Consider the following 20,883-nt stretch of genomic DNA (forward strand, 5'->3'; position numbering starts at 1 on the left):
GCTTTTATTTTTAAAACAAGGACATTTCTAAGTGACCCCAAACCTTTGAAAGGTTGTGTATATCACCATCACACTACTGTTGGGGATGAGCCTTTCCCTTATCTGCACGCAGGTTTTTGACTAATTGTATTTAGATCAAGGATGCATAATGTATTTTGAACAACATCCATGTGAATGTTTTATTAATCATAAAGAACTTCAGAACTGAGTCAACCTTGTTATTCTCCGATGGAAGAAGGTCAGAGAGAGATTATGTTGTTGGCCCATTGTTTGCACATCACTGACTCTGGCCCCTGTTGCCATGACTCTGCATTTCCCACCTTTTCCTGGACATTTCAGGCTGGACAGCAGGGGCAGGCTGGGCCACTTCAGTTACTACAGGTTTAGAGCTGCCACTCCCTGCAAGGTCATCCTCATAAAAGCTTTCCCTGCTGTGCTTAACATTTAAAACAAAATCTGCTTTCAAATGTCAGATAAACAAAGATAGTATTAAGAGCTCAGTCATCTCGGAGGCAGGAAAAGAGATTGATTCATTTTGATGGAGTGTGCCTGAAAGATTACAACACCTCTCAGCAAAACTGTCATCTTAATTTAACTGCATCAGCGAGGGTGCTCTCTGTAGGAGTGCATTATAAAACTGTTACATTGTATAAACCTGAGACCTGTTATTTCTGTACTTTAAACTAACTAAAGTGAAAAGGTAAAAGTACCAACCACTGCTTTGAGAGGAGCCTTGCTCATTTGGTGTTCAGCTGGTATGACCTGTCCTTTTATCAAACCACATTACTACTGCTTGTACATCGTTCCAGAACCCTGGCTACAGGCAATTACTGCTGTGGACCAATTATCCTCTCACAGGACTCACGGCCTGAAAAAAGTAAAACTTTCCTACACGCCATGGAGGCAAGATAACCAAACAAGACTAAACAAGCCAGCAGTTAAAGCACTCAGGCAAAACTCCCCTCCACACATTGAATTAGGAAGGCAGCGTTTTACTACATGTTCCCTTTCAAGATAATTAATGATTGGTCAACATCCAGAGTGAACAATAAAAGGTCAAAGCAAACTAACAGCACCTCTCCTCCATTGTTTAATGAACACTGAGCACATTCCAAACACACTACATCTCTGTGCCACTTCAAGCAGGTTTGCTTTTCTCTCAGCAGCACGCTCTGAATGCAAGGAGAATCTAATGTTTAAACTGGCCGGAAAAGGTGTGAACAAACAGCTTCTCCTGCAACAAATATGATCCACTTCAGAAAGTTATTCTAAAGGTACCATGTGCTCAAGGCCTGCTGACAAATTGGAAGCCATTTCTTAAGGGAGCTACACAAAGACACACTTGGCTGATTTTGTTTCCTCCAATGTTCCCATACAACCCCTTGAGAAGACATACAAATACCAAAATACATGTATTCCCATTCCTACCCTGACAGCTCAGTTTAGCCAGCAGCATACCACCCTGCATACCACTGCTGGCTTGCTTCTGAAGCTAAGAAGGGTTGGTCCTGGTCAGTCCCTGGATGGGAGACCAGATGCTGCTGGAAGTGGTGTTGGAGGGCCAGTAGGAGGCACTCTTTCCCAATGCCCCAGGGCAGTGATTGGGGACACTGCCCTGTGTAGGGTTCTGTCTTTTGGATGGGATGTTAAACGGGTGTCCTGACTCTCTGCGGTCATTAAAGATCCCATGGCACTTATTGTAAGAGTAGGGGTGTTAACCCCGGTGTCCTGGTTAAATTCCCAATCTGCCCATCAAACCATCACGGTCACCCAATAATCCCCAGTTTACAATTGGCTCATTCATCCCCCTCCTCTCCCCTGTAACTATTCCCCAGGTGGCTGCTGCAAATGAGAATGTGTTCTCAGTCAACTTACCTGGTAAAATAATGGATAAAATGCCAATACTCTAATTTATTTCAAATAAGGATTAGTTTTTTGCTACATTTCGTATTAAGTGAAAACTAGCACAAACCACGTTCATCAGCGACTTCACACTTTGTTCGAGCAAAAACATCCAGAGCACAATATGGCAGAAAGTGAGAGAAGGAGGAGGAAGAAACATAGCCTTCTCCCAATCATGAAGCATTTTACCCACAATTTCAACACCCTTTTCTATGGTTAGTCTCAGATGGGGACTGGGTGTATCACATGCTGACAGCTGAGAACCATTAACTACCCAGAAAATATCCACATTTTCCCTCTGATTCAAGCCCACCAACCAGAGCACCCATGACCTGTACTGGTCACATATCCAAACATACTTTATGGAAAGAACAGAAAAACTCCCTTCGGAACATCTGCCCCCACAATGTAGCAGAGAGGAAAGGTAATCTACTTGTTTGTGTTTACTCCTTAGCATACAGCTCGTTCACAGGAATTGATATGGTTGTGCACTGCAATTAAACATTTTTGAAAGTCATCTAGGCATCAAATCAGAACTCCCTTGTAAGCACTTTTCACCTAGAACTGCATTTACACCCTACAATCAGACCGTAGGCCATGCCCTGTTTCTGATTAAAAACATCCAGCAGAAATCCAGCTCAAACATCTGATCAGCTCAACACATCCCTCTCCACCATAATTAGGCTCCCACATTCATTGTTCAACACATGCTTTATATCTGAAGGGTCATCTGGAATGTGTTTGGGTCTGTAGGCTTCCTACAGACAGTGCTATAGGGTAATAGGGAAGGGTACAATGAGCCCCTCCAGGACAGGGCAGGCCAGGGCTGGTGGCTGGACTGACGGACCTACCGAGGAGCTACAAGAGCAGCTACAGGATTAGGGATTGGAGCATGTGAAGGATCCTGCCGCACTTAGTTAAAGCCACTTTTTCATGCTCCACATCTGTCGGTTGCCATAGCAACAACATTTTGTGGAATACCCAGGTCAGGTGGCTTCTGTCAGCTCCATGAAATAACCATTAAAAAGGTTCAATGTAGCTGTTTTTACAACATCTCAATATTAAATAATTGTTTTCAATTAAAATGGTCAAAAATATACAAAAATAGCTTCTTAGCAAAGAATAATCGCTTAAGCAAGAATTGTGCTCAGACTGTCTGGAAGTGGCCTGAATGGAGAGGAGGAAACTGAAAATTAGCTGTCATTGGCAGAGATGTTTGGAATTCTCTTTCTTATTGGTCTATTAATGATGACACCAGGCAGGCCAAAACTCCATCCGAACAAAACAGGCTGAAATTTCAGGCAATCTTTTCAAATCAAATCAAAATCAAATCAAATCAAATTTATTTATATAGCCCTTCGTACATCAGCTGATATCTCAAAGTGCTGTACAGAAACCCAGCCTAAAACAGCTCTTACACTAAAAGGGCATTATCATCATTTTCACAATTTTACAATATTATAACAAAGTCATAGTGTAGAAATATATACACAACACACGGGAAAAAAATATCACCTTTTTGACAGCACTTGGGCCTTTGCTCTGCAGTTAGCCATTCACAGCACCAGGCCCAAGCGAAGATTGACAAAGGCAATCAATGGTCATTGAAGTTTCTCTCGCTAATCGCTGCCTACACACTCACAACATTTCAAGTCAAAAATTGTGACTTGAGACTGGAAGAGCAACTTTATTTCTTATTTTGTGAGCTTTTAATTTAAACTTCAACCTCATTTGATTATTATTATCCCTTGATCAGAAAGAGAAAAGACCAAAGCTTACCTTATTGCTGAAGCATAAAATGCCCAAGGATTTCAGCAGGTTTTACAGCTGGAAAGAAACAAAGGCCCAGTAAGAAAAAGGAAGGCAATATGCACGACTGAAAATATAATACTGCTGAATCATGGGTTCTTAGTAGCGCACATTCTGCTGCTGTAGCCTACTAAAAGATTATCCCCATAACCAGATTGCTAATGCATGAACCAGGAATACTAGCATGTATTGTCTCAAAACACACACCCAGTGATCAATCAAAGCAGTGTGTGGTTTATATTCATTCTTGGATGACAGGGTAACATAACATGGAAATGGAATTACTTCATATCTTGTTACAAAAACAAAACAAACAACATAATTACACATATTCCATTAACATTTCCCAACAGCACAAGTGGTAACATCATTAGGTAAGCTCAAAGCTTGGCTTTAAAATGATCAATGGTTAATCTGTGCAAGAGGATGTAATTACAGAGGATAATATTTGGTATTTACCAAATGTGTCACTCAGCCACTGCATGTGGGGACTGTTGGAAAACAATCAAACACTTACAAGTTTTATTAGCCGTATGTAAAGGATACACATGGTATGGTCACATGGTCAAAATTACTGCTACTCGTTTCTGAAGTTGTACAGTACATACATTTTGCTTGGGCACAGGGGAGTGCAATGTTTTCTATCATCTAATAAATATGCAGTGCCCCCACTAGATAAACAAACTAATAAACACACACTAAAGTACTATGTCAACAACCTTGCAAGAACATGAGGGAGGTAGACATATTAGTTGAAATAAGATACACTTTACAGGGGTGGTTTTTTATTCTTCAGAATCAGTGAGCCGTTCAATTTAGCACACCGACTCCTCTGCACAGTGAAGCATTTACTGTAGAAAGGAACAAACTGTCCTCACATCTGCAAAAGACCTGAGGATTGCCTGCCCATGTTGTACATTGTGGAAGCCAACCTGTGTCATCATCTCAAAGATAAATCCATAAAACTGTAATGATTTATAATTATTTAACTTCCTAGGGAGGAATAAAGAGCTGTCCTAGAGGAAGACGTTCCGTAAGCAGTAAAAGTAATGGATAAGTTATGGGAGAAGAGCCCAGTCTTGACATTGGTTGGATGGAGCTAACCCAGCAGAGGACAGGAGTACTTCCTGATGGCTCTCTGCAGCAGCTGTGGGAGGAAGCTGGGGTCTGATCACTGCTCAGAAGGGAGGACAACATGTCTGATGGAATGAGCCCCGGTTAGAAAGACTGATCAATGTTTTATTATATAGTCTTACTTCATGTTTCAGCACTCAATCTACAACCATCAAATGCACAAACTGGTCATTTGTAATGTTCCCAAAATATACAGCAATTCACTTAAAAACACACTGAAAGTAGCCTACTAAGTGTACAAAAACATTAAGAACATCTCCTTTCCATGACAGACTGACCAGGTGAATCCAGGTGAAAGCTATGATCCCTTATTGATGTCACTTGTTAAACCCACTCCACCACTGTAGATGAAGGGGAGAAGAGAGGCTAAAGATGGATTTTTAAGCCTTGAGACATTGATTGTGTATGTGCCATTGGCAAGACAAAACTTTCAAGTGCCTTTGAACGGGGTATGGTAGTAGGTGCCAGGTGCACCGGTTTGTATCAAGAACTGCAACACTGCTGGGTTGTTCACGCTCAACAGTTTCCCGTGTGTATCAACAATGGTCTACCACTCAAAGGACATCCAGTCAACATGGATCTATGCCCTGTTCTGAGGGAAAAAGGCAAGATGCATCTCAATATTCAATATTAGGAAGATGTTCTAATTGTTTTGTACACTCTGTATATGTCCACACAAAATCACTGAATGGATTCCGGGGACATTGAGTAGCACACGTGAAAATATGTACCAAGGTTAGTGAAATTTAAACACATAGAGATAGGCCTAAATATACAATTTGATCTGTTTTGGTGCTGGTGACATTAGGTCCCTTCAGTGACAGCTAAGTAATATTCTGAGAGCAAGAATAGGGTCTGGGACAGACACTCAAGGGTGTACAGTATCTAGTCTTTGGCGAATGTGGTTTCAGGAATGTTGTGTACAACAATCAATACGCAGACCATCTGTCAGCCTACTTTGCTTTTTAAAACATTTTTTTTATAATGACACAGATATGATCAACATGCTCATACTCGATTTCCTTAATTTATTAGGCTTACTATTAACAGCACTTCATTTACGAAGACAATCCATTTGGAGAACATTGCGGTTGTAATCCTTATCCTTCCAACAAGGATAGCATTACCTTTACTTCTTTACTCTACTGACTATCGCTTGTAGACTGAAGCAGTAAAATAAGATAATGCATTCTTCAGGAAATAATATCTGACACACTATCTCTGTCATTTTCATCATGTTTTAGCTTCAGAGTAGTCTAGGCGTTTAAGGCATGATAACAGGGGAAGGGACTAATTTGTGAGATATACTGATGTGTAGCTAGAGAATGTTCAGCAGCTATCGAGCTATCTGTGACTCATACAATATAGTAACAGTTCACTGGCTGGATATGGTAAGAGATCACGTGTTGCAAATGATAACACTGCCTTTGAGCTGATTTAGATTAAATAAACACCCTTATTCAAAATCCCTCTCCGTTCCTGTGAATGTTTGAGGCGCTAGAGCATACAGTAATTTTGGAATATGAATTGAAGTTTGAGCAGCAGCAGTAAAACGACAAAAAGGTTACAAAAACTGTTTAAAAAGTCAGCTGTTACCATAAATCATTAATGTGTTGAATGATCATCTAATGATGGTTTTTATTTTGTTCTTGTGATGATCTGGAAGGCATTATTGGTCTGTGTGATATATTATCTTTGTCATTATTAGCATAATCTATTCTTATTCACCCAGTTCAGTGAGAGTGGTGCCTGTGAGACCTGGTGCCAAGAGAATAAACAGCTGGCAAATCTTTACCACTAGGAACAGGGGAACGAGTCAGATTAAGACCATTCACAGCTCTATCTGAAAACAATACACCAGGGTGGAAACATAACATGTAGACACCATTAGCATTCCTTTAGCTGCATAGGCTAAATATTAATCTGCCACTGACTCTGGGCTAAATGTAACCCAAATCTCTAGTCATCTGACAGAATTCCTCCCTTCCACAACAAACCCAGACTTAAAATGCCACACAATTCAGGCTCAATCACTTGAAAACACCCACTATAATCCATGTAGGAAGCATGCACCTAGTGCTGTTATGCGTTGTCAAAGTCCAATAACGCTGGCAGCAACTTAGCGCATAGCCTCACACCTCTTTGAATCATAAGTGTCACAATATTTGGAGCTCAGCATTTGGCTGTAGCTGCTTACTTAGGCTCCTAATTGCCTTAATGAGTTCACTATTAATAAACACTGACTTCAAATCAAATGCAATAGTGACAATTCATTATCTCGACCACACACACAACCCCCTACTGTTAAAACAATACATTCATTCTAGGACATAGAACATATCTAGAACTTTTATAGATATTTTCATGTGGACAAACACCTCTATATTTAGATACATGTTACATAGTCGAGAAATAGGACAGAACTGAAAATTGTCAAGTTGAACTACACTTAAATATATATATTTTTGATTCAACAAACAATTGTAAGCCAACCAGCTGCAATAGGATACTGTAGCTGAACCAACATACATTCTCAACTTGAGAATGTATGTCCAACTCAACTTGAGAATTTATATCTACCATTTGGTATTTTATTAGGATCCCCATTAGCTGTTGCAAAAGCAGCAGATACTCTTCCTGGGGTCCACACAAAATATCAATCATAATAAAGAATGACATAATACAGAACATCATTAGACAAGAACAGAACTTCATACATTTTTAAAAAGGCACACGTAGCCTAGATATCAATGTATACACACAAACTATCTAGGTCAAATAGGGGAGAGGCGTTCTGCCGTGAGGTGTTGCTTTATCTGTTTTTTGAAACCAAGTTTGCTGTTTATTTGCACAATATGAGATGGAAGGAAGTTCCATGCAATAAGGGCTCTATATAACACTATACGTTTTCCTGAATTTGTTCTGGATTTGGGGACTATGAAAAGACCCCTGGTGGCATGTCTGGTGGGATAAGTGTGTGTCAGAGCTGTGTGTAAGTTGACTAGGAATTTTGGGGGGGATTTTCAACACGTTAATGTTTCTTATAAAAAGAAGAAGTGATGCAGTCAGTCTCTCCTCAACTCTTAGCCAAGAGAGACTGGCAGCATAGTATATATATCAGCCCTCTGATTACAATTAAGAGCAAAACGTGCTGCTCTGTTCTGGGCCAGCTGCAGCTAAACTAGGTATTTCCTTGCCGCACTGAACCACATGACTGGACAATAATCAAGATTAGACAAAACTAGAGCCTACAGAACTTGCTTTTGGAGTGTGCTAGACACTTTATGCTAGACACTCTAGACACTATGTCCCCATCTTTGCAACCATTGAATCTATATGTTGTGACCATGACAATTTACAATCTAAGGTAATTTAGTCTCCAACAGCCACACCATTCATTACCAAATTCAGCTGAGGTCTAGCACTTAAGGAATGATTTGTACCAAATACAATGCTCTTAGTTTTAGAGATGTTCAGGACAAGTTTATTACTGGGCACCCATTCCAAAACAAACTGCAACTCTTCGTTAAGGGTTTTAGTGACTTCCTTAACTGTGGTTGCTGATGCGTATATGGTTGAATCATCAGCATACATGGACACACATGATTTGTTTAATGCCAGCGGCAGGTAGCCTAGTGGTTAGAGCGTTGGACTTCGATCGAATCCCCAAGCTGACAAGGGAAAAATCTGTCGTTCTGCCCCTGAACAAGGCAGTTAACCCACTGTTCCTGGGCTGTTATTGAAAATAAGAATTTGTTCTTAACTTTCCTGCATAGTTTTTTTTTAAATAGTCAAAAGAAATGCCTTGTGGTACACCACACTTTACATGCTTGACATTAGAGACGGTTTCAGTAAAGAAAACCCTTTGAGTTCTATTAGATAGATTGCCATATCATGGATTCAGAGCTTAAGTTTTTTCAAAAACAGGTTATGGTCAAAAATATCAAAGGCTGCACTAAAACTTAACAGTACAGCTCCCACAATATTCTTATTAACAATTTATTTCAACCAATCATCAGTCACATGTGTCAGTGCAGTACATGTTGAGTGCCCTTCTCTAGAAGTATGCTGAAAGTCCGTTGTTATTTTGTTTACAGAGAAATAGGATTGTATTTGGTCAACACAATTTTTCCCAGCAGTTTTCTAAGAGCTGGCAGCAAACTTATAGGTCTGCTGTTAGAACCAGTAAAGGCAGCTTTACCACTCTTGGGTAGCGGAATTACGTTGACTTCCTTCCGCGGATACTATTTAATGAAACTGCCAGTTGAGGACTTGTGAGGCATCCGTTTCTCAAACTAGACACTGTAATGTACTTGTCCTCTTGCTCAGTTGTGCAACGGGGCCTCCCACTCCGCTTTCTATTCTGGTTTGCGCTGTTCTGTGAAGGGAGTAGTACACATCGTTGTACAAGATCTTCAGTTTCTTGACAATTTCTCGTATGGAATAGCCTTATTTTCTCAGAACAAGAATAGATTGACGAGTCTCAGGAGAAAGGTCTTTGTTTCTGGCCATTTTGAGCCTGTAATCGAACCCACAAATGCTGATGCTCCCAGATACTCAACTAGTCTAAAGGCCAGTTTTGTTGCTTCTATAAATTCAGCTGTGCTAACATATATGCAAAAGGGGTTTCTAATGATCAATTCGCCTTTTAAAAGGATAAACCTAGGATAGGTTAAGTAATCCCTCTCACCCCACCCCCCCTAAGTTTTAGATGCACTATTGTTAAGTGACTGTCCCACTGGATGTCATAAGGTGAATGCACCAATTTGTAAGTCGCTCTGGATAAGAGCGTCTGCTAAATGACTTAAATGTAAATGTAAATGTAAGCTAACACAACGTGCCATTGGAACACAGGAGTGATGGTTGCTGATAATGGTCCTCTGTACGCCTATGTAGATATTCCATTAAAAAATGCCGTTTCCAGCGACAATAGTAATTTACAACATTAACAATGTCTACACTATTTCTGATCAATATGATGTTATTTTAATGGACCAAGAAATGTGCATTTCTTTCAAAAACAAGGACATTTCTAAGTGACCCCAAACTTTTGTACTGTAGTGTATATTATTCATGTTCGTGTAGCATAAGATTAATCAAGTGCCTTCAGAAAGTATTCATAACCCTCAACATATTTCAGATTTTGTTATGTTAAATGGAATTCAAAATGGACTAAATAGATTTTTTTCCTCACCATCTACACACAATACCCTATAATGACAAAGTTAAAACTTGTAGTAAATTTATTGCAAATGAAATACAGAAATATCTCCTGTACATAAGTATTCACATCCCATTTGAAAATACTTTGTAGAAGCACATTTGGCAGTGATTACAGGTGTGAGTCTTTTCCGGTAAGTCTAAGAGCTTTGCACACCAGGGGCCTCAATTATCAATCATGAGTAAGCCCAAATCGGTGTGTAAACCATGCGTGGGATCTTTGCCGCCAGTGAGATTTATCAATATGAACATTTGCTTAAGTGTGCTCGTAAATATACGGGCAGCCATGACCATGCGTACACTCCGATTCAAGTGGTGGAATAAGGGAACTACTTGTCAAGTGTAGAATGGAGAAAACATGTTGAAAATGTGTGAAATTGTGAGAGTAAAATACAATCATTTTTTAATGTAATTTTATTTCCATTGTGAATTCATGCAACATATCTTGACAGGCTATATATAATTTGACCACAACCATTTGTTACAATAATAACCCATATAAAATACAGTAATTAGTGAAAGTAAAACCACTCTTGAAATTACATATCTGATGAGCCAATCTTATAAGTTCTTCGCAAGGATAAAAGACCTAGTTTAAGACCTAACTCATAGATTTTCCACGTGGATGGGGATATTGGACATTTAATCAAAGTTTACTGGAGGACACCTTATTTTTAAATAAGAAAATAATTTAGAACTGAATTTTTCCAGTATAATATAGGTTCAGCAAATATCCTTATTGTTTGGGATACCTTTAAATTTACCATCAGAGGTCATTCAATTCAATATTCACCAATAATAAAAAAGCAGTTTCTGGCTAAAGAGACTAGACTGACAAGGGAAATATATGAACTAATAGTACAGGTAGATAGCAATAAAAACGATACTACAGAGATACAAAATAAGTTAGAGGAAAAACAAAAATAACTTGAGGAACTTATTCAAGAATGATCTAATATAATCTATTACAAAAATAAAGCAAACTGGATGGAATATGGAGAAAAATTCACAAAGTTCTTCCTGAATCTGCAATACAGGAACGCTAACAAAAAGAATTTGCAGAAACTCGTTACTGAAGAGTCATCCATGATTCCCTGAATTAGATTTTAAAAAGGAGGAAGCTAATTAATTTAGGCAGATGTTCTCTTTTCCATCCCATCCTCTCCCACTGAATGAAGATTACGGTAAGGAATTCTTTACAAATAATATCAAAAATTAACAAATGTACAGAATGATCAGCACGAAGGCCAAATTACAAAGGACAAACTTTGAGTCTATTAAATCCTTTCAATCTGGAAAAGCCCCAGGGCTTGACGGCATCCCGGTAGAGGTATATCAAGCCTTTTTTGATATACTAAAAGCTCCATTGTTAGATTGTTTTAACTACTCCTATAGAAATGGTAGTCTGTCAGGTACTCAGCAGGAAGGTCTGATTTCTATATTATTAAAACAAGACCCAGATGGCAAATACCCAGTCTATCTAAACAACTGGAGGCCCTTACACTTCAATGTTGTGATGCAAAAAGACTAGTGAAATGCATAGCATTACCAGGTATTGTTTATCCTGATCAGGCAGTTTTTTTTTACATGGATGATACATTGGAGATAATATACGACAACTACTAGAAATGATAGAACATCATGAAACATCGAAGAAACCAGGCCTGGTATTTATAGCAGATTTTGAAAAGGCATTTGATAAAGTAAGAATGGATTTTATTTAAAAATGCCTGGACTTTTTTAAATTTCGGTGATTCTCATAAAATGGTTAAAAATAAAATATAGGAACCCCATGTGTAAAATAGTAAATAACTGCTACTTCTCAGAGAGTTTTGAGGACTAAGTGTGTCCGCTGTCACCATATCTATTCGTTATGGACATCGAAATGCTAGCTATTAAAATCAGATCCATCAACAACATTTTAGGCTTAGAAATCCAAGGCTGACTCCAGTTGTATATTAAGTCTGAAAACTAGTTCCATGCAATGTCTCATTGAAGATCTAGATAACTTTTCTGTACTCTCTGGACTAAAACCTAATTATGACAAGTGTACAATATTACATCTTTAAAAATACCACTTTCACATTACCCTGCAGTTTACCTATAAAATGGGCTGATGGTGAAGTAGACATACTTGGTATTCATATATATTCACAAAATATATAAATAAGTTCCCCACAATGAATTTCAATACAAAACTTGTAAAAATAGACAACATCCTGCAACCATGGAGAGGTAAATACCTGTCTATTTATGAAAAAATTCCCCTGATTAAATCCTTAGTCATCTCAGTTTCCTCACTTACTTATGGCACTGCCATAATGATTTGTTTTTCAAATCATATGAGCAAGAAATATATTGCTTTATCTGGGACGCTAAACCAGACCAAATAATGTGTACCTATCTATATAAATGAATAGGGTGGGTTGAGATTGTTAAATATAAAAGCACAAAACCTCTCTCTAAAAGCTTCACTTATTCAAAAGTTTTACTTGAACCCTAAATGGTTCTCAAGTAGATTACTAAGAAAAGCTCCATTATTTAAAAATGATCCTTTTGCCTTTGTGCAGATTGCCATGTCTCATTTTTGATTAATTGAAAATTATACTTTTTTCAAAGTCTCTCTTTTTAAAACAAGCATTGCAGAGCTGGCTACAATATCAATTTCATCCCCCTGAAAAGATAGAACAAATATTACAACAAATATTATGGCTGAACTCAAATGTGCTGGTTGATAAAACACCTTTATTTATGGGAAAGATGTTTGAAAAGGGTATTTTGTTCTTAAAAACTTCTTAGGGCTGCAATCCCGTTAAAGGGATTGATATGACAACAGCCAGTGAAAGTGCAGAGGGCCAAATTCAAACAACATAAATCTCATAATTAAAATTCCTCAAACATACATGTATTTTATACCATTTTAGAAAGGTAATCTTGTTGTTAATCCCACCAAAGTGTCTGATTTCAAATAGACTTTACAGCGAAAGCACCACAAACGATTGTTAGGTCACCGCCAAGTCACAGAAAAATGCAGCCATTTTTTCCAGCCAAAGAGAGGAGTCACAAAAAGCACAATTAGAGATAAAATCAATCACTACCATATGATGATCTTCATCAGATGATACTCATAGGACTTCATGTTACACAATACATCTATGTTTTGTTCGATAAAGTGCATATTTACATAAAAGAATCTCAGTATACATTGGCACATTTTCACTAGTTCCAAAAATATCTGGTGATATTGCAGAGAGCCACATAATTTTACAGAAATACTCATTATAAATGTCGATGAAAATACAAGTGTTAGACATGGAACTATAGATATACTTCCTAATGCAACCGCTGTGTCAGATTTCAAAAAAGCTTTACGGAAAAAGCAAACCATGCAATAATCTGAGAACAGCGGTCAGAAAACAAATAGAGATATCCGCCATGTTGGAGTCAAAAGAAATCAGAAATAACGTTCTAAATATTCACTTACCTTTGATGATCTTCATCAGAATGCACTCCCAGGAATCCCAGTTCCACATTAAATGTTTGATTTGTTCGATAATGTCCATCATTTATGTCCAAAGAGCTACTTTTGTTAGCACGTTTGGTAAACAAATCCAAAGTCATGAAGTGCGTTCCCTAGTTGCAGACGAAATGTCAAAAAGTTCCTTTGCTGTCCGTAGAAACATGGCAAACGATGTATGGCGTCAATCTTTAGGATGTTTTTAACATAAAACTTCAACAATATTCCAACCGGAGAATCCCTATGTCTGTAGAAAAGCAATGGAATGGGAGCTATCTCTCTCGTGACCGCGCCTCAGAGCCTGTAGCAATCTGCCAGACCTCTGACTCATCCTCTCTCATTCGGTCCCACTTCACAGTAGAATCCTGAGAGGGGATAGATAAGCCATCGGGCTTTTGTAACTTACTGTAAGGGTACATAGTATTCTACTTAATAATCTGTGTCTCTCCATACGAGTGCCTGTATTGAGATGTCATTATAGAACGAGATCTAACATTATCAGGGCAGGAAAGAGTATGAGAAGCAGCTTAGCTCTGCTTCAAGTTGTATCCATCTTACTTTTATATATAACATTTACATATGTAAACCATCCACTCTGCAGAATTATCAAAGTAAATAGGTACGTTATCCAATGTCGTGCTTAGGAAGAGTTATAACAGAATGTACAGCTAGCTCACATGGTAAGCCTTTATCAATACAAACTCAATACTACTTGCTGATGCACTTGTGGACAGAAACAAATTAGGAAAAGCTGGCATAAGCACATTGAAAACACTTTGATGAGAATGATTTATCTACTGTATTTGCAGTGGTGGAGTTTATTACAGTGCCAGTACCATTAATGTTGTACGTGACACCACCACCATCAGCGCAGAGACCACTGGAGCTGTGCTCTGCCAAGCCTGCCCTTTTCCACTAGCTACATCAGAATGGGTAGACAGACAGGCAGTTAATTGTTTATAGCTTTGGCCTATAATAACTTGACCGGCCTCAGTGAGGCCCAGCTCATAGCTGTGAGGGGAAAGATCCCTGACAGGGATCGCCTACACTATCAGATTCGCCTACACTATCAGATTGCCTCCATTGTCCAGACGAGTGGAGCTGAGAGGAGCCTGCCACACCATACTTCAAACTGTAGCTAACAAGGCTGAGGATAGGTTACGCTCCAGAGGTCTGGACAAGCCAGAGGAAGAGTATTACAGAGTGTACAGGAAAACATTTCCCCGGCCCTCTCTCTCTACTAGTTACCTGTCCAAAATGGTAATCATTAACGTAACTTTTGGATTATTATTTTTTGCACCGACTGTCTTGCACAGGCTCGATGTACAATCACTGGACTCGAACCACACACTCAGACATACTACACTGACACTCCAACACACAAACACAAACACAAAGCATATTGATGCCACACACATACAGTGCATTCAGAAAGTATTAAGACCTCTTAACTTTTCCCACATTTTGTTACATTACAGCCTTATTCTAAAATGTATTATCAATCTACACACAATACCCCATCATGAAACAGGTTTAGGCATTTTTGCAAATGTATTAATAAAAAATAAAGTGATATACCTTATTTACATAAGTACGCTTTGCTATGAGACGAAATTGAGCTCAGGTCCATCCTGTTTCCACTGATCATCCATAAGATGTTTCTTCAACTTGATTTGGAAAGGCACACCCACCTGTCTATATAAAAAGGTCCCACAGTTGACAGTACATGTCAGAGCAAAAACCAAGCAATAAGGGTCAAAGGAATTGTCCTTAGAGCTCTGAGACAGTGTCTAGGCACAGATGTCTGCAGCATTGAAGGTACCCAAGAACACCGTGGCCTCCATCATTCCATTTAAGAATATGTTTTTGAACCACCAAGACTCTTCCTTGAGCTGGTCGCCTGGCTAAACTGAGCAATCAGTGGAGAAGGGCCTTGGTCAGAGAGCTGACCAAGAACCCAAATGTTCACGGACAGAGCTCCAGAGATCCTCTGTGGAGATGGGAGAACCTTCCAGAAGGACAACCATCTCTGCAGCACTCCACCAATCAGGCCTTTATGGTAGAATGGCCAGACGGAAGCCACTCCTCAGTAAAAGGTACATGATGCCCCGCTTGAGGTTTGCCAAAATGCACCTAAAGGACTCTAGACCATGAGAAACAATTCTCTGGTCTGATGAAAGTAAGATTGAGGTCTTTGGCCAGAATGTCAAGCATCATGTCAGGAGGAAACCTGGCACCATCCCTTCGGTGAAACATGGTGGTGTCAGCATTATGCTGTGGGGATGTTTTTCAGCAGCAGGGACTGGGAGACTAGTCAGGATCGAGGGAAGGATGAATGGCGCAAAGTACAGATAGATCCTTGAAGAAAACCTGCTCCAGAGTGCTCAGGACCTCAGACTGGGGTGAAGGTTCACCTTCCAACTGTACAACGACCCTAAACACACAGTCAAGACAATGCAGGAGTGGCTTCGGGACAAGTCTCAGAATGTCCTTGAGTGGTCCAGCCAGAGCCCGGACTTGAACCCGATCGAAAACTCTGGAGACACCTGAAAATAGCTATGCAGCAACTCTCCCCATCAAACCTGACTGAGCTTGAGAGGATCTGCAGAGAGGACAGAGATACTCCCCAAATACAGGTGTGCCAAGCTTGTAGCGTCATACCCAAGAAGATTTGATGCTGTAATCGCTGCCAAAGGTGCTTCAACAAAGTACTGAGTAAAGGGTCTGAATACTTATTTAAATGTGATTTAAAGAAAAATGTAATACATTTGCAAAAATGTGTAAAAACATGTTTTTGCTTTGTTGTTACAGGGTATTGTGTGTAGATTGATGAGAAAAACAATCATTAAATACATTTTTGAATAAGGCCGTGACGTAACAATCCAAAGGCACTGTAGATATCAATAATAAGTGATATTCATATTGCTCGTAGACCATACCACTGCGGTCAGCCTTACCTCCAAGCATTTATTCAAGTTGGATAATCTTTGGATGCCTACAGCAGTCGCACCATTGGAAGACATAGCTTGGACTGTAGCCTACAGTACAAAAGCCTAATCCTGCTCTTTTCCTGTAACCCATCAAACGTATTTGCTGTGTCATCATAGGAACTTGTGGTCAGACATGCTCAGGAGGAACTTAAATTTGCACCTTTTTAAAATGATGTTTTAAATGTCATTGAGAAAACAGAATGGTGTCAAATACTTTTCTGAATTTATACGTAATCATCTAATCGGATTACAATATTTCTGCTGGTAACTTAACGGATTACAGTTACAGTTTTTTTGTAATGTGTTACCCCTGTGTATACTTTTAAGTCAGTAGTTCCGAAAGTAGTGCTCATGAGCCAAAAGTGGTCCCAGGAAATGGCGTACTGTCACATACTGTATGTGCAGATACGTGCACCACGTCATTGCTCTCTGTCTTGCTCTGCTGTGTGTGCATCTGCTGTCACTCAAATGGCGAGGATCTGAAGCTCATTGGCTAGAACTTTAATTGCTTGGGGGCTGGCCCACATGGGGGAAAACGGCATAGCACAGCTTCCAGCTGTGGCTAATTGAGGTACATTTGGCTTCGTGGCTAATTGAGGTAAAACAGTAATTCTGCTCATAGATTATGCATGTATGAACTACACATTGACACATTCAGCCCAAAGTGTGAGATTTAAAAAATACTTAGTAGTCGCCAAAGTTTCCGGAGCATATGTTTAAAACTTCCACATCTTGTGAGGCAGGGCACAGAGTCCCATCCCCTCCAGACACATAGCAGGATTCTTTAATATCTCCATTTAGATATGATATTTCCATGTGATCTCCTTCCCAGTGCCCTGAGAGCAACACAGACAGACAGGAAATAAAACCAATGTTACCTCCCTGGGCCTGCATGACTTTATTAGCAGCAACAAATATGATTTTGGTCAGACAGGACCCAAAACAAACCACAGCAGACAGACAGGGTGGATACTGGGCAATTTCGCAGAAACATAGTAATGCTGAGGACTCTTTTTTGCTTTAAAATGTATGCCAACCAAAAACCATTGAATACGAAGTTTAACAACAACTATATGCGGAAGTTTACTTTAATAATTGCCACCGAAAACATTCCTAAACTAATTTACTTGAGGAACAGTGAAGGTGCAAAGTTTGGCAACAGAATGACAGTAAATTCTCCCTCTTATGTTTGCACATTTTCTGTTAACTGTTAAATATCTACTATAAATTAAGATTCAAAGAGATCTACAGAAAGAATGAGGTGTCAGCTATATGAGTTTGAAAATCTCTCTTTTGGTTATTGAACTACAGTAAGTGAAGTGGATCAACACCCGGTAACAGAATGACATCATGGGTACTTGATCTGTTCTATACAAAAATGCTAAATGTTGAATGTCCTTCTCTTCATGGTGATGTATCCTGAACAGGTACAAAAAAAGGTAGAAAAACATAATATTCTCTTATGCATGTTTAGTTATTATTCTACACACTGGTATTATTCTAATGAGCTCTGCCCTCAAACAAGACCACATTTTGTTGATGACTACTATGATTTCCCATTGTGGCAAATTCAATTGCAATCATTCTGCAACAGATTTTTGGGTCAATCTGGTACCGTTTAAATCACTTAATAATTCATAAACAAAATTGTTATCAGTAAAAACACTAACTAAATGGTAGGTCTACCTTTATGTGTTACTTTTGTGAACTTTCATAATCCTTCCTCCTCATGAGAGAAATTAGAAAAATGTAAAGTTTTTATTTTAACCCCCTTTTTCTCTCCAATTTCGATCTTGTCTCATTGCTGCAACTCCCCAACGGGCTCGAGAGAGGCGAAGGTCGAGTCATGCGTCCTCCGAAACATGACCTGCCAAACTGCATATTTTAACACCTGCTGGCTTAACCCAGAAGCCAGCCGCACCAATATGTTGGAGGAAACACTGTGCAACTGATGACCGGTGTCAGCCTGCAGGCGCCCGGCCCACCACAAGGAGTCGCTAGAGCACGATGAGCCAAGTAAACCCCCCCCCCAGCCAAAAGCTCCCTTAACCCGGATGATGCTGGGCCAATTGTGCGCCGCCCTATAGGACTCCTGATCAAGGCCGGTTGAGATACAGCCCGGGATCAAACCCTCGTCTGTAGTTTCGCCTCTTGCACCGCAATGCCTTATATCACCTCCTGAGTGGCGCAGCGGTTTATGGGGTTTTGGTTACAGAATGATAAGACACAAGGAAATATTTCAAAAACTTACATAAGGCAAATCATTTCTGCAAAACTAAATATACAGGGCCCTTTACCTCAACATTATTATGTTTTGATGTATTTCTAATACCTTTTAAGACTTTTTCAAGTAGATTTTCTTTCAAGACCCCTGAAATCAAAGCCTTTGTTTATTCCACATTGGGATGGACGGAAAATGCCTTAATTAACCCATAATATAGACTCTTTGCTTTCATTTGACAGCAAATTTGAAATGATAACAGATGTTAGTTATCCTTTTTCATGGAAAATAACTGCTGCTAAATGTTAGGATGTTCGCAACAATAATATAAGACTGATGCTTGGCCACAACTTTACCAGCTTCAGGCAACCCACTCCAGACTGGGTGATTTTTATCTCAATTATAGCAAAATACATCATGGTTACTCCAAATGGTTTTGTATGTGTCCCTTTAAAAAGTGAGTACAGAATGTAGAGTACTTGTAACAGCTCTCTAAACCACAGAGGGTACAGGACATATAAATGAATCAAACAAATACAAATAACATGGTCAAATATTCAAACTGAGCAGAGCACTCAAATAATACTTTTGAACAAAATATCCAAAATCACCATTTACATGCTCAGACAGACATGTGAAATGAGCCATTAGGAACTGTGCCATAAAAGGCATCAAGAGTATCTTTCTATGAAGTTCTACATTTCTAATCATCTTTGAAAAGATAACTAGAAGTTGGGCACATCTGGGGAGCAGCTGTTGCCAACCCGGCCCGGCCGTCTTTAGAGTTCAGTAGGTTAGCAGCCTTCTGGAGAGACACCATCTAATCCCAAAATAGAGATTCTGTTGAAAATTAAACAAAAAAGGGTTACAGGGCCTGCCCCCCTGCTCAATGCAGAAATACACCCCCCCTTCCACTCTCACCCCCCTTTCCTGGAAAAAAGAGATCCCAAATGATTAGTTGTGCCTTCCCATGGGACAGGAAGGATGCAGGGGGGGTGGGGGGTGGGTGGGTGTAATTAAATTAGCCTCTCAGCTCTGCACCAGGTCTGAGCTGTGAAGGGAATCAAACATATCCATCTCACTGGGGTAGATTATATTACATTATACTGGATCGAGTCTACACAGCAGCCGCTTAGGCATGGGTCGGGACCCACCCAATGGGGAGGCAGGCCCACCCAATCAGATTGAGCAAAAAAAAAGCTATCTACTTGTCAGTGTTCCAAATGGGCAGAGGTGGGTAGTATCCTGTTACAAGTAACGCGTTCCATGTACTTAAATACATTTCTTCTTGTAGTGGCACAACTGAGGGGGAGGGGAAATGGGCCAACCAAGAAAAGAAAACACCCTTCAAAGTGTAAAGGAGCTGTTCGGAAGAGGAGGAGGATGGAGGGTAAATACTACCTTGGCAGGAAAAAGATGATGGAGTTGACTACGGCAATTGATATCGGCACTGTTTGATTATTTTTTACTTATATGATTCTTACCCGAATACCTATTTTTATGTTTAATTCCATGCTGTAATGTGTCCGATTTGCATACAAGTAACATGATTGATAGTGACATTTCGATATTGTAGTCCTATGGTAATCCTATGGTAATAAAAAAAAGTTTACACACTTCCAGGAATGTCATGAATGGATCATTAGCTTCTCTACAGAAAATACACTAACCTTCACATATTTAGATGGCCGGGCGGGGTGGGTGTGGAGCCAGAGACAGCAGTGGGGTTAAACTATAGAACCCAGTTCCTACATTTGAATATATAAAATATATTTTTTTCAAACAAAACAATACTAAATTTTATCTCTGGGAACCTCAGGATGACAAATCAGAGCAAAATTACTGAATGTAAGTACCTTATTTACCTTCAGAGGGGAATGTATCAAACAAGTTGCCATGATAGTGTTTTGTTGTTGTAGCATTGGTATTTTCTTCTGTAATAGTTACTGTGAATTGGACACTGCAGTTAGATTCACACACATTTAAGCTTTCTGCCCACATAAGACATGTCTATGACCCGGAAAGTTAGCTGTTGTATACAACGTTTTCTAGTCACACTACCGCATATTGAGCAAAAACTGTACCGGTTT

General features: G+C 39.4%; 1 protein-coding gene across 2 annotated transcripts in view; it reads right to left on the reverse strand.

Moving 5' to 3' along the window:
• Positions 1-20,883, reverse strand: part of LOC124036579 (talin-2-like) — a 231,754-nt gene that overhangs the window by 187,594 nt on the left and 23,277 nt on the right. For both annotated transcript variants that reach the window (XM_046351337.1, XM_046351326.1), the window contains exon 2: positions 3,682-3,729. The gene's annotated coding sequence lies outside the window, so the exon portion shown is untranslated. The remainder of the gene's footprint in view (positions 1-3,681; positions 3,730-20,883) is intronic.

This window comes from Oncorhynchus gorbuscha, linkage group LG01 (assembly GCF_021184085.1).
Source record: "Oncorhynchus gorbuscha isolate QuinsamMale2020 ecotype Even-year linkage group LG01, OgorEven_v1.0, whole genome shotgun sequence".
Lineage (NCBI taxonomy): Eukaryota > Metazoa > Chordata > Actinopteri > Salmoniformes > Salmonidae > Oncorhynchus > Oncorhynchus gorbuscha.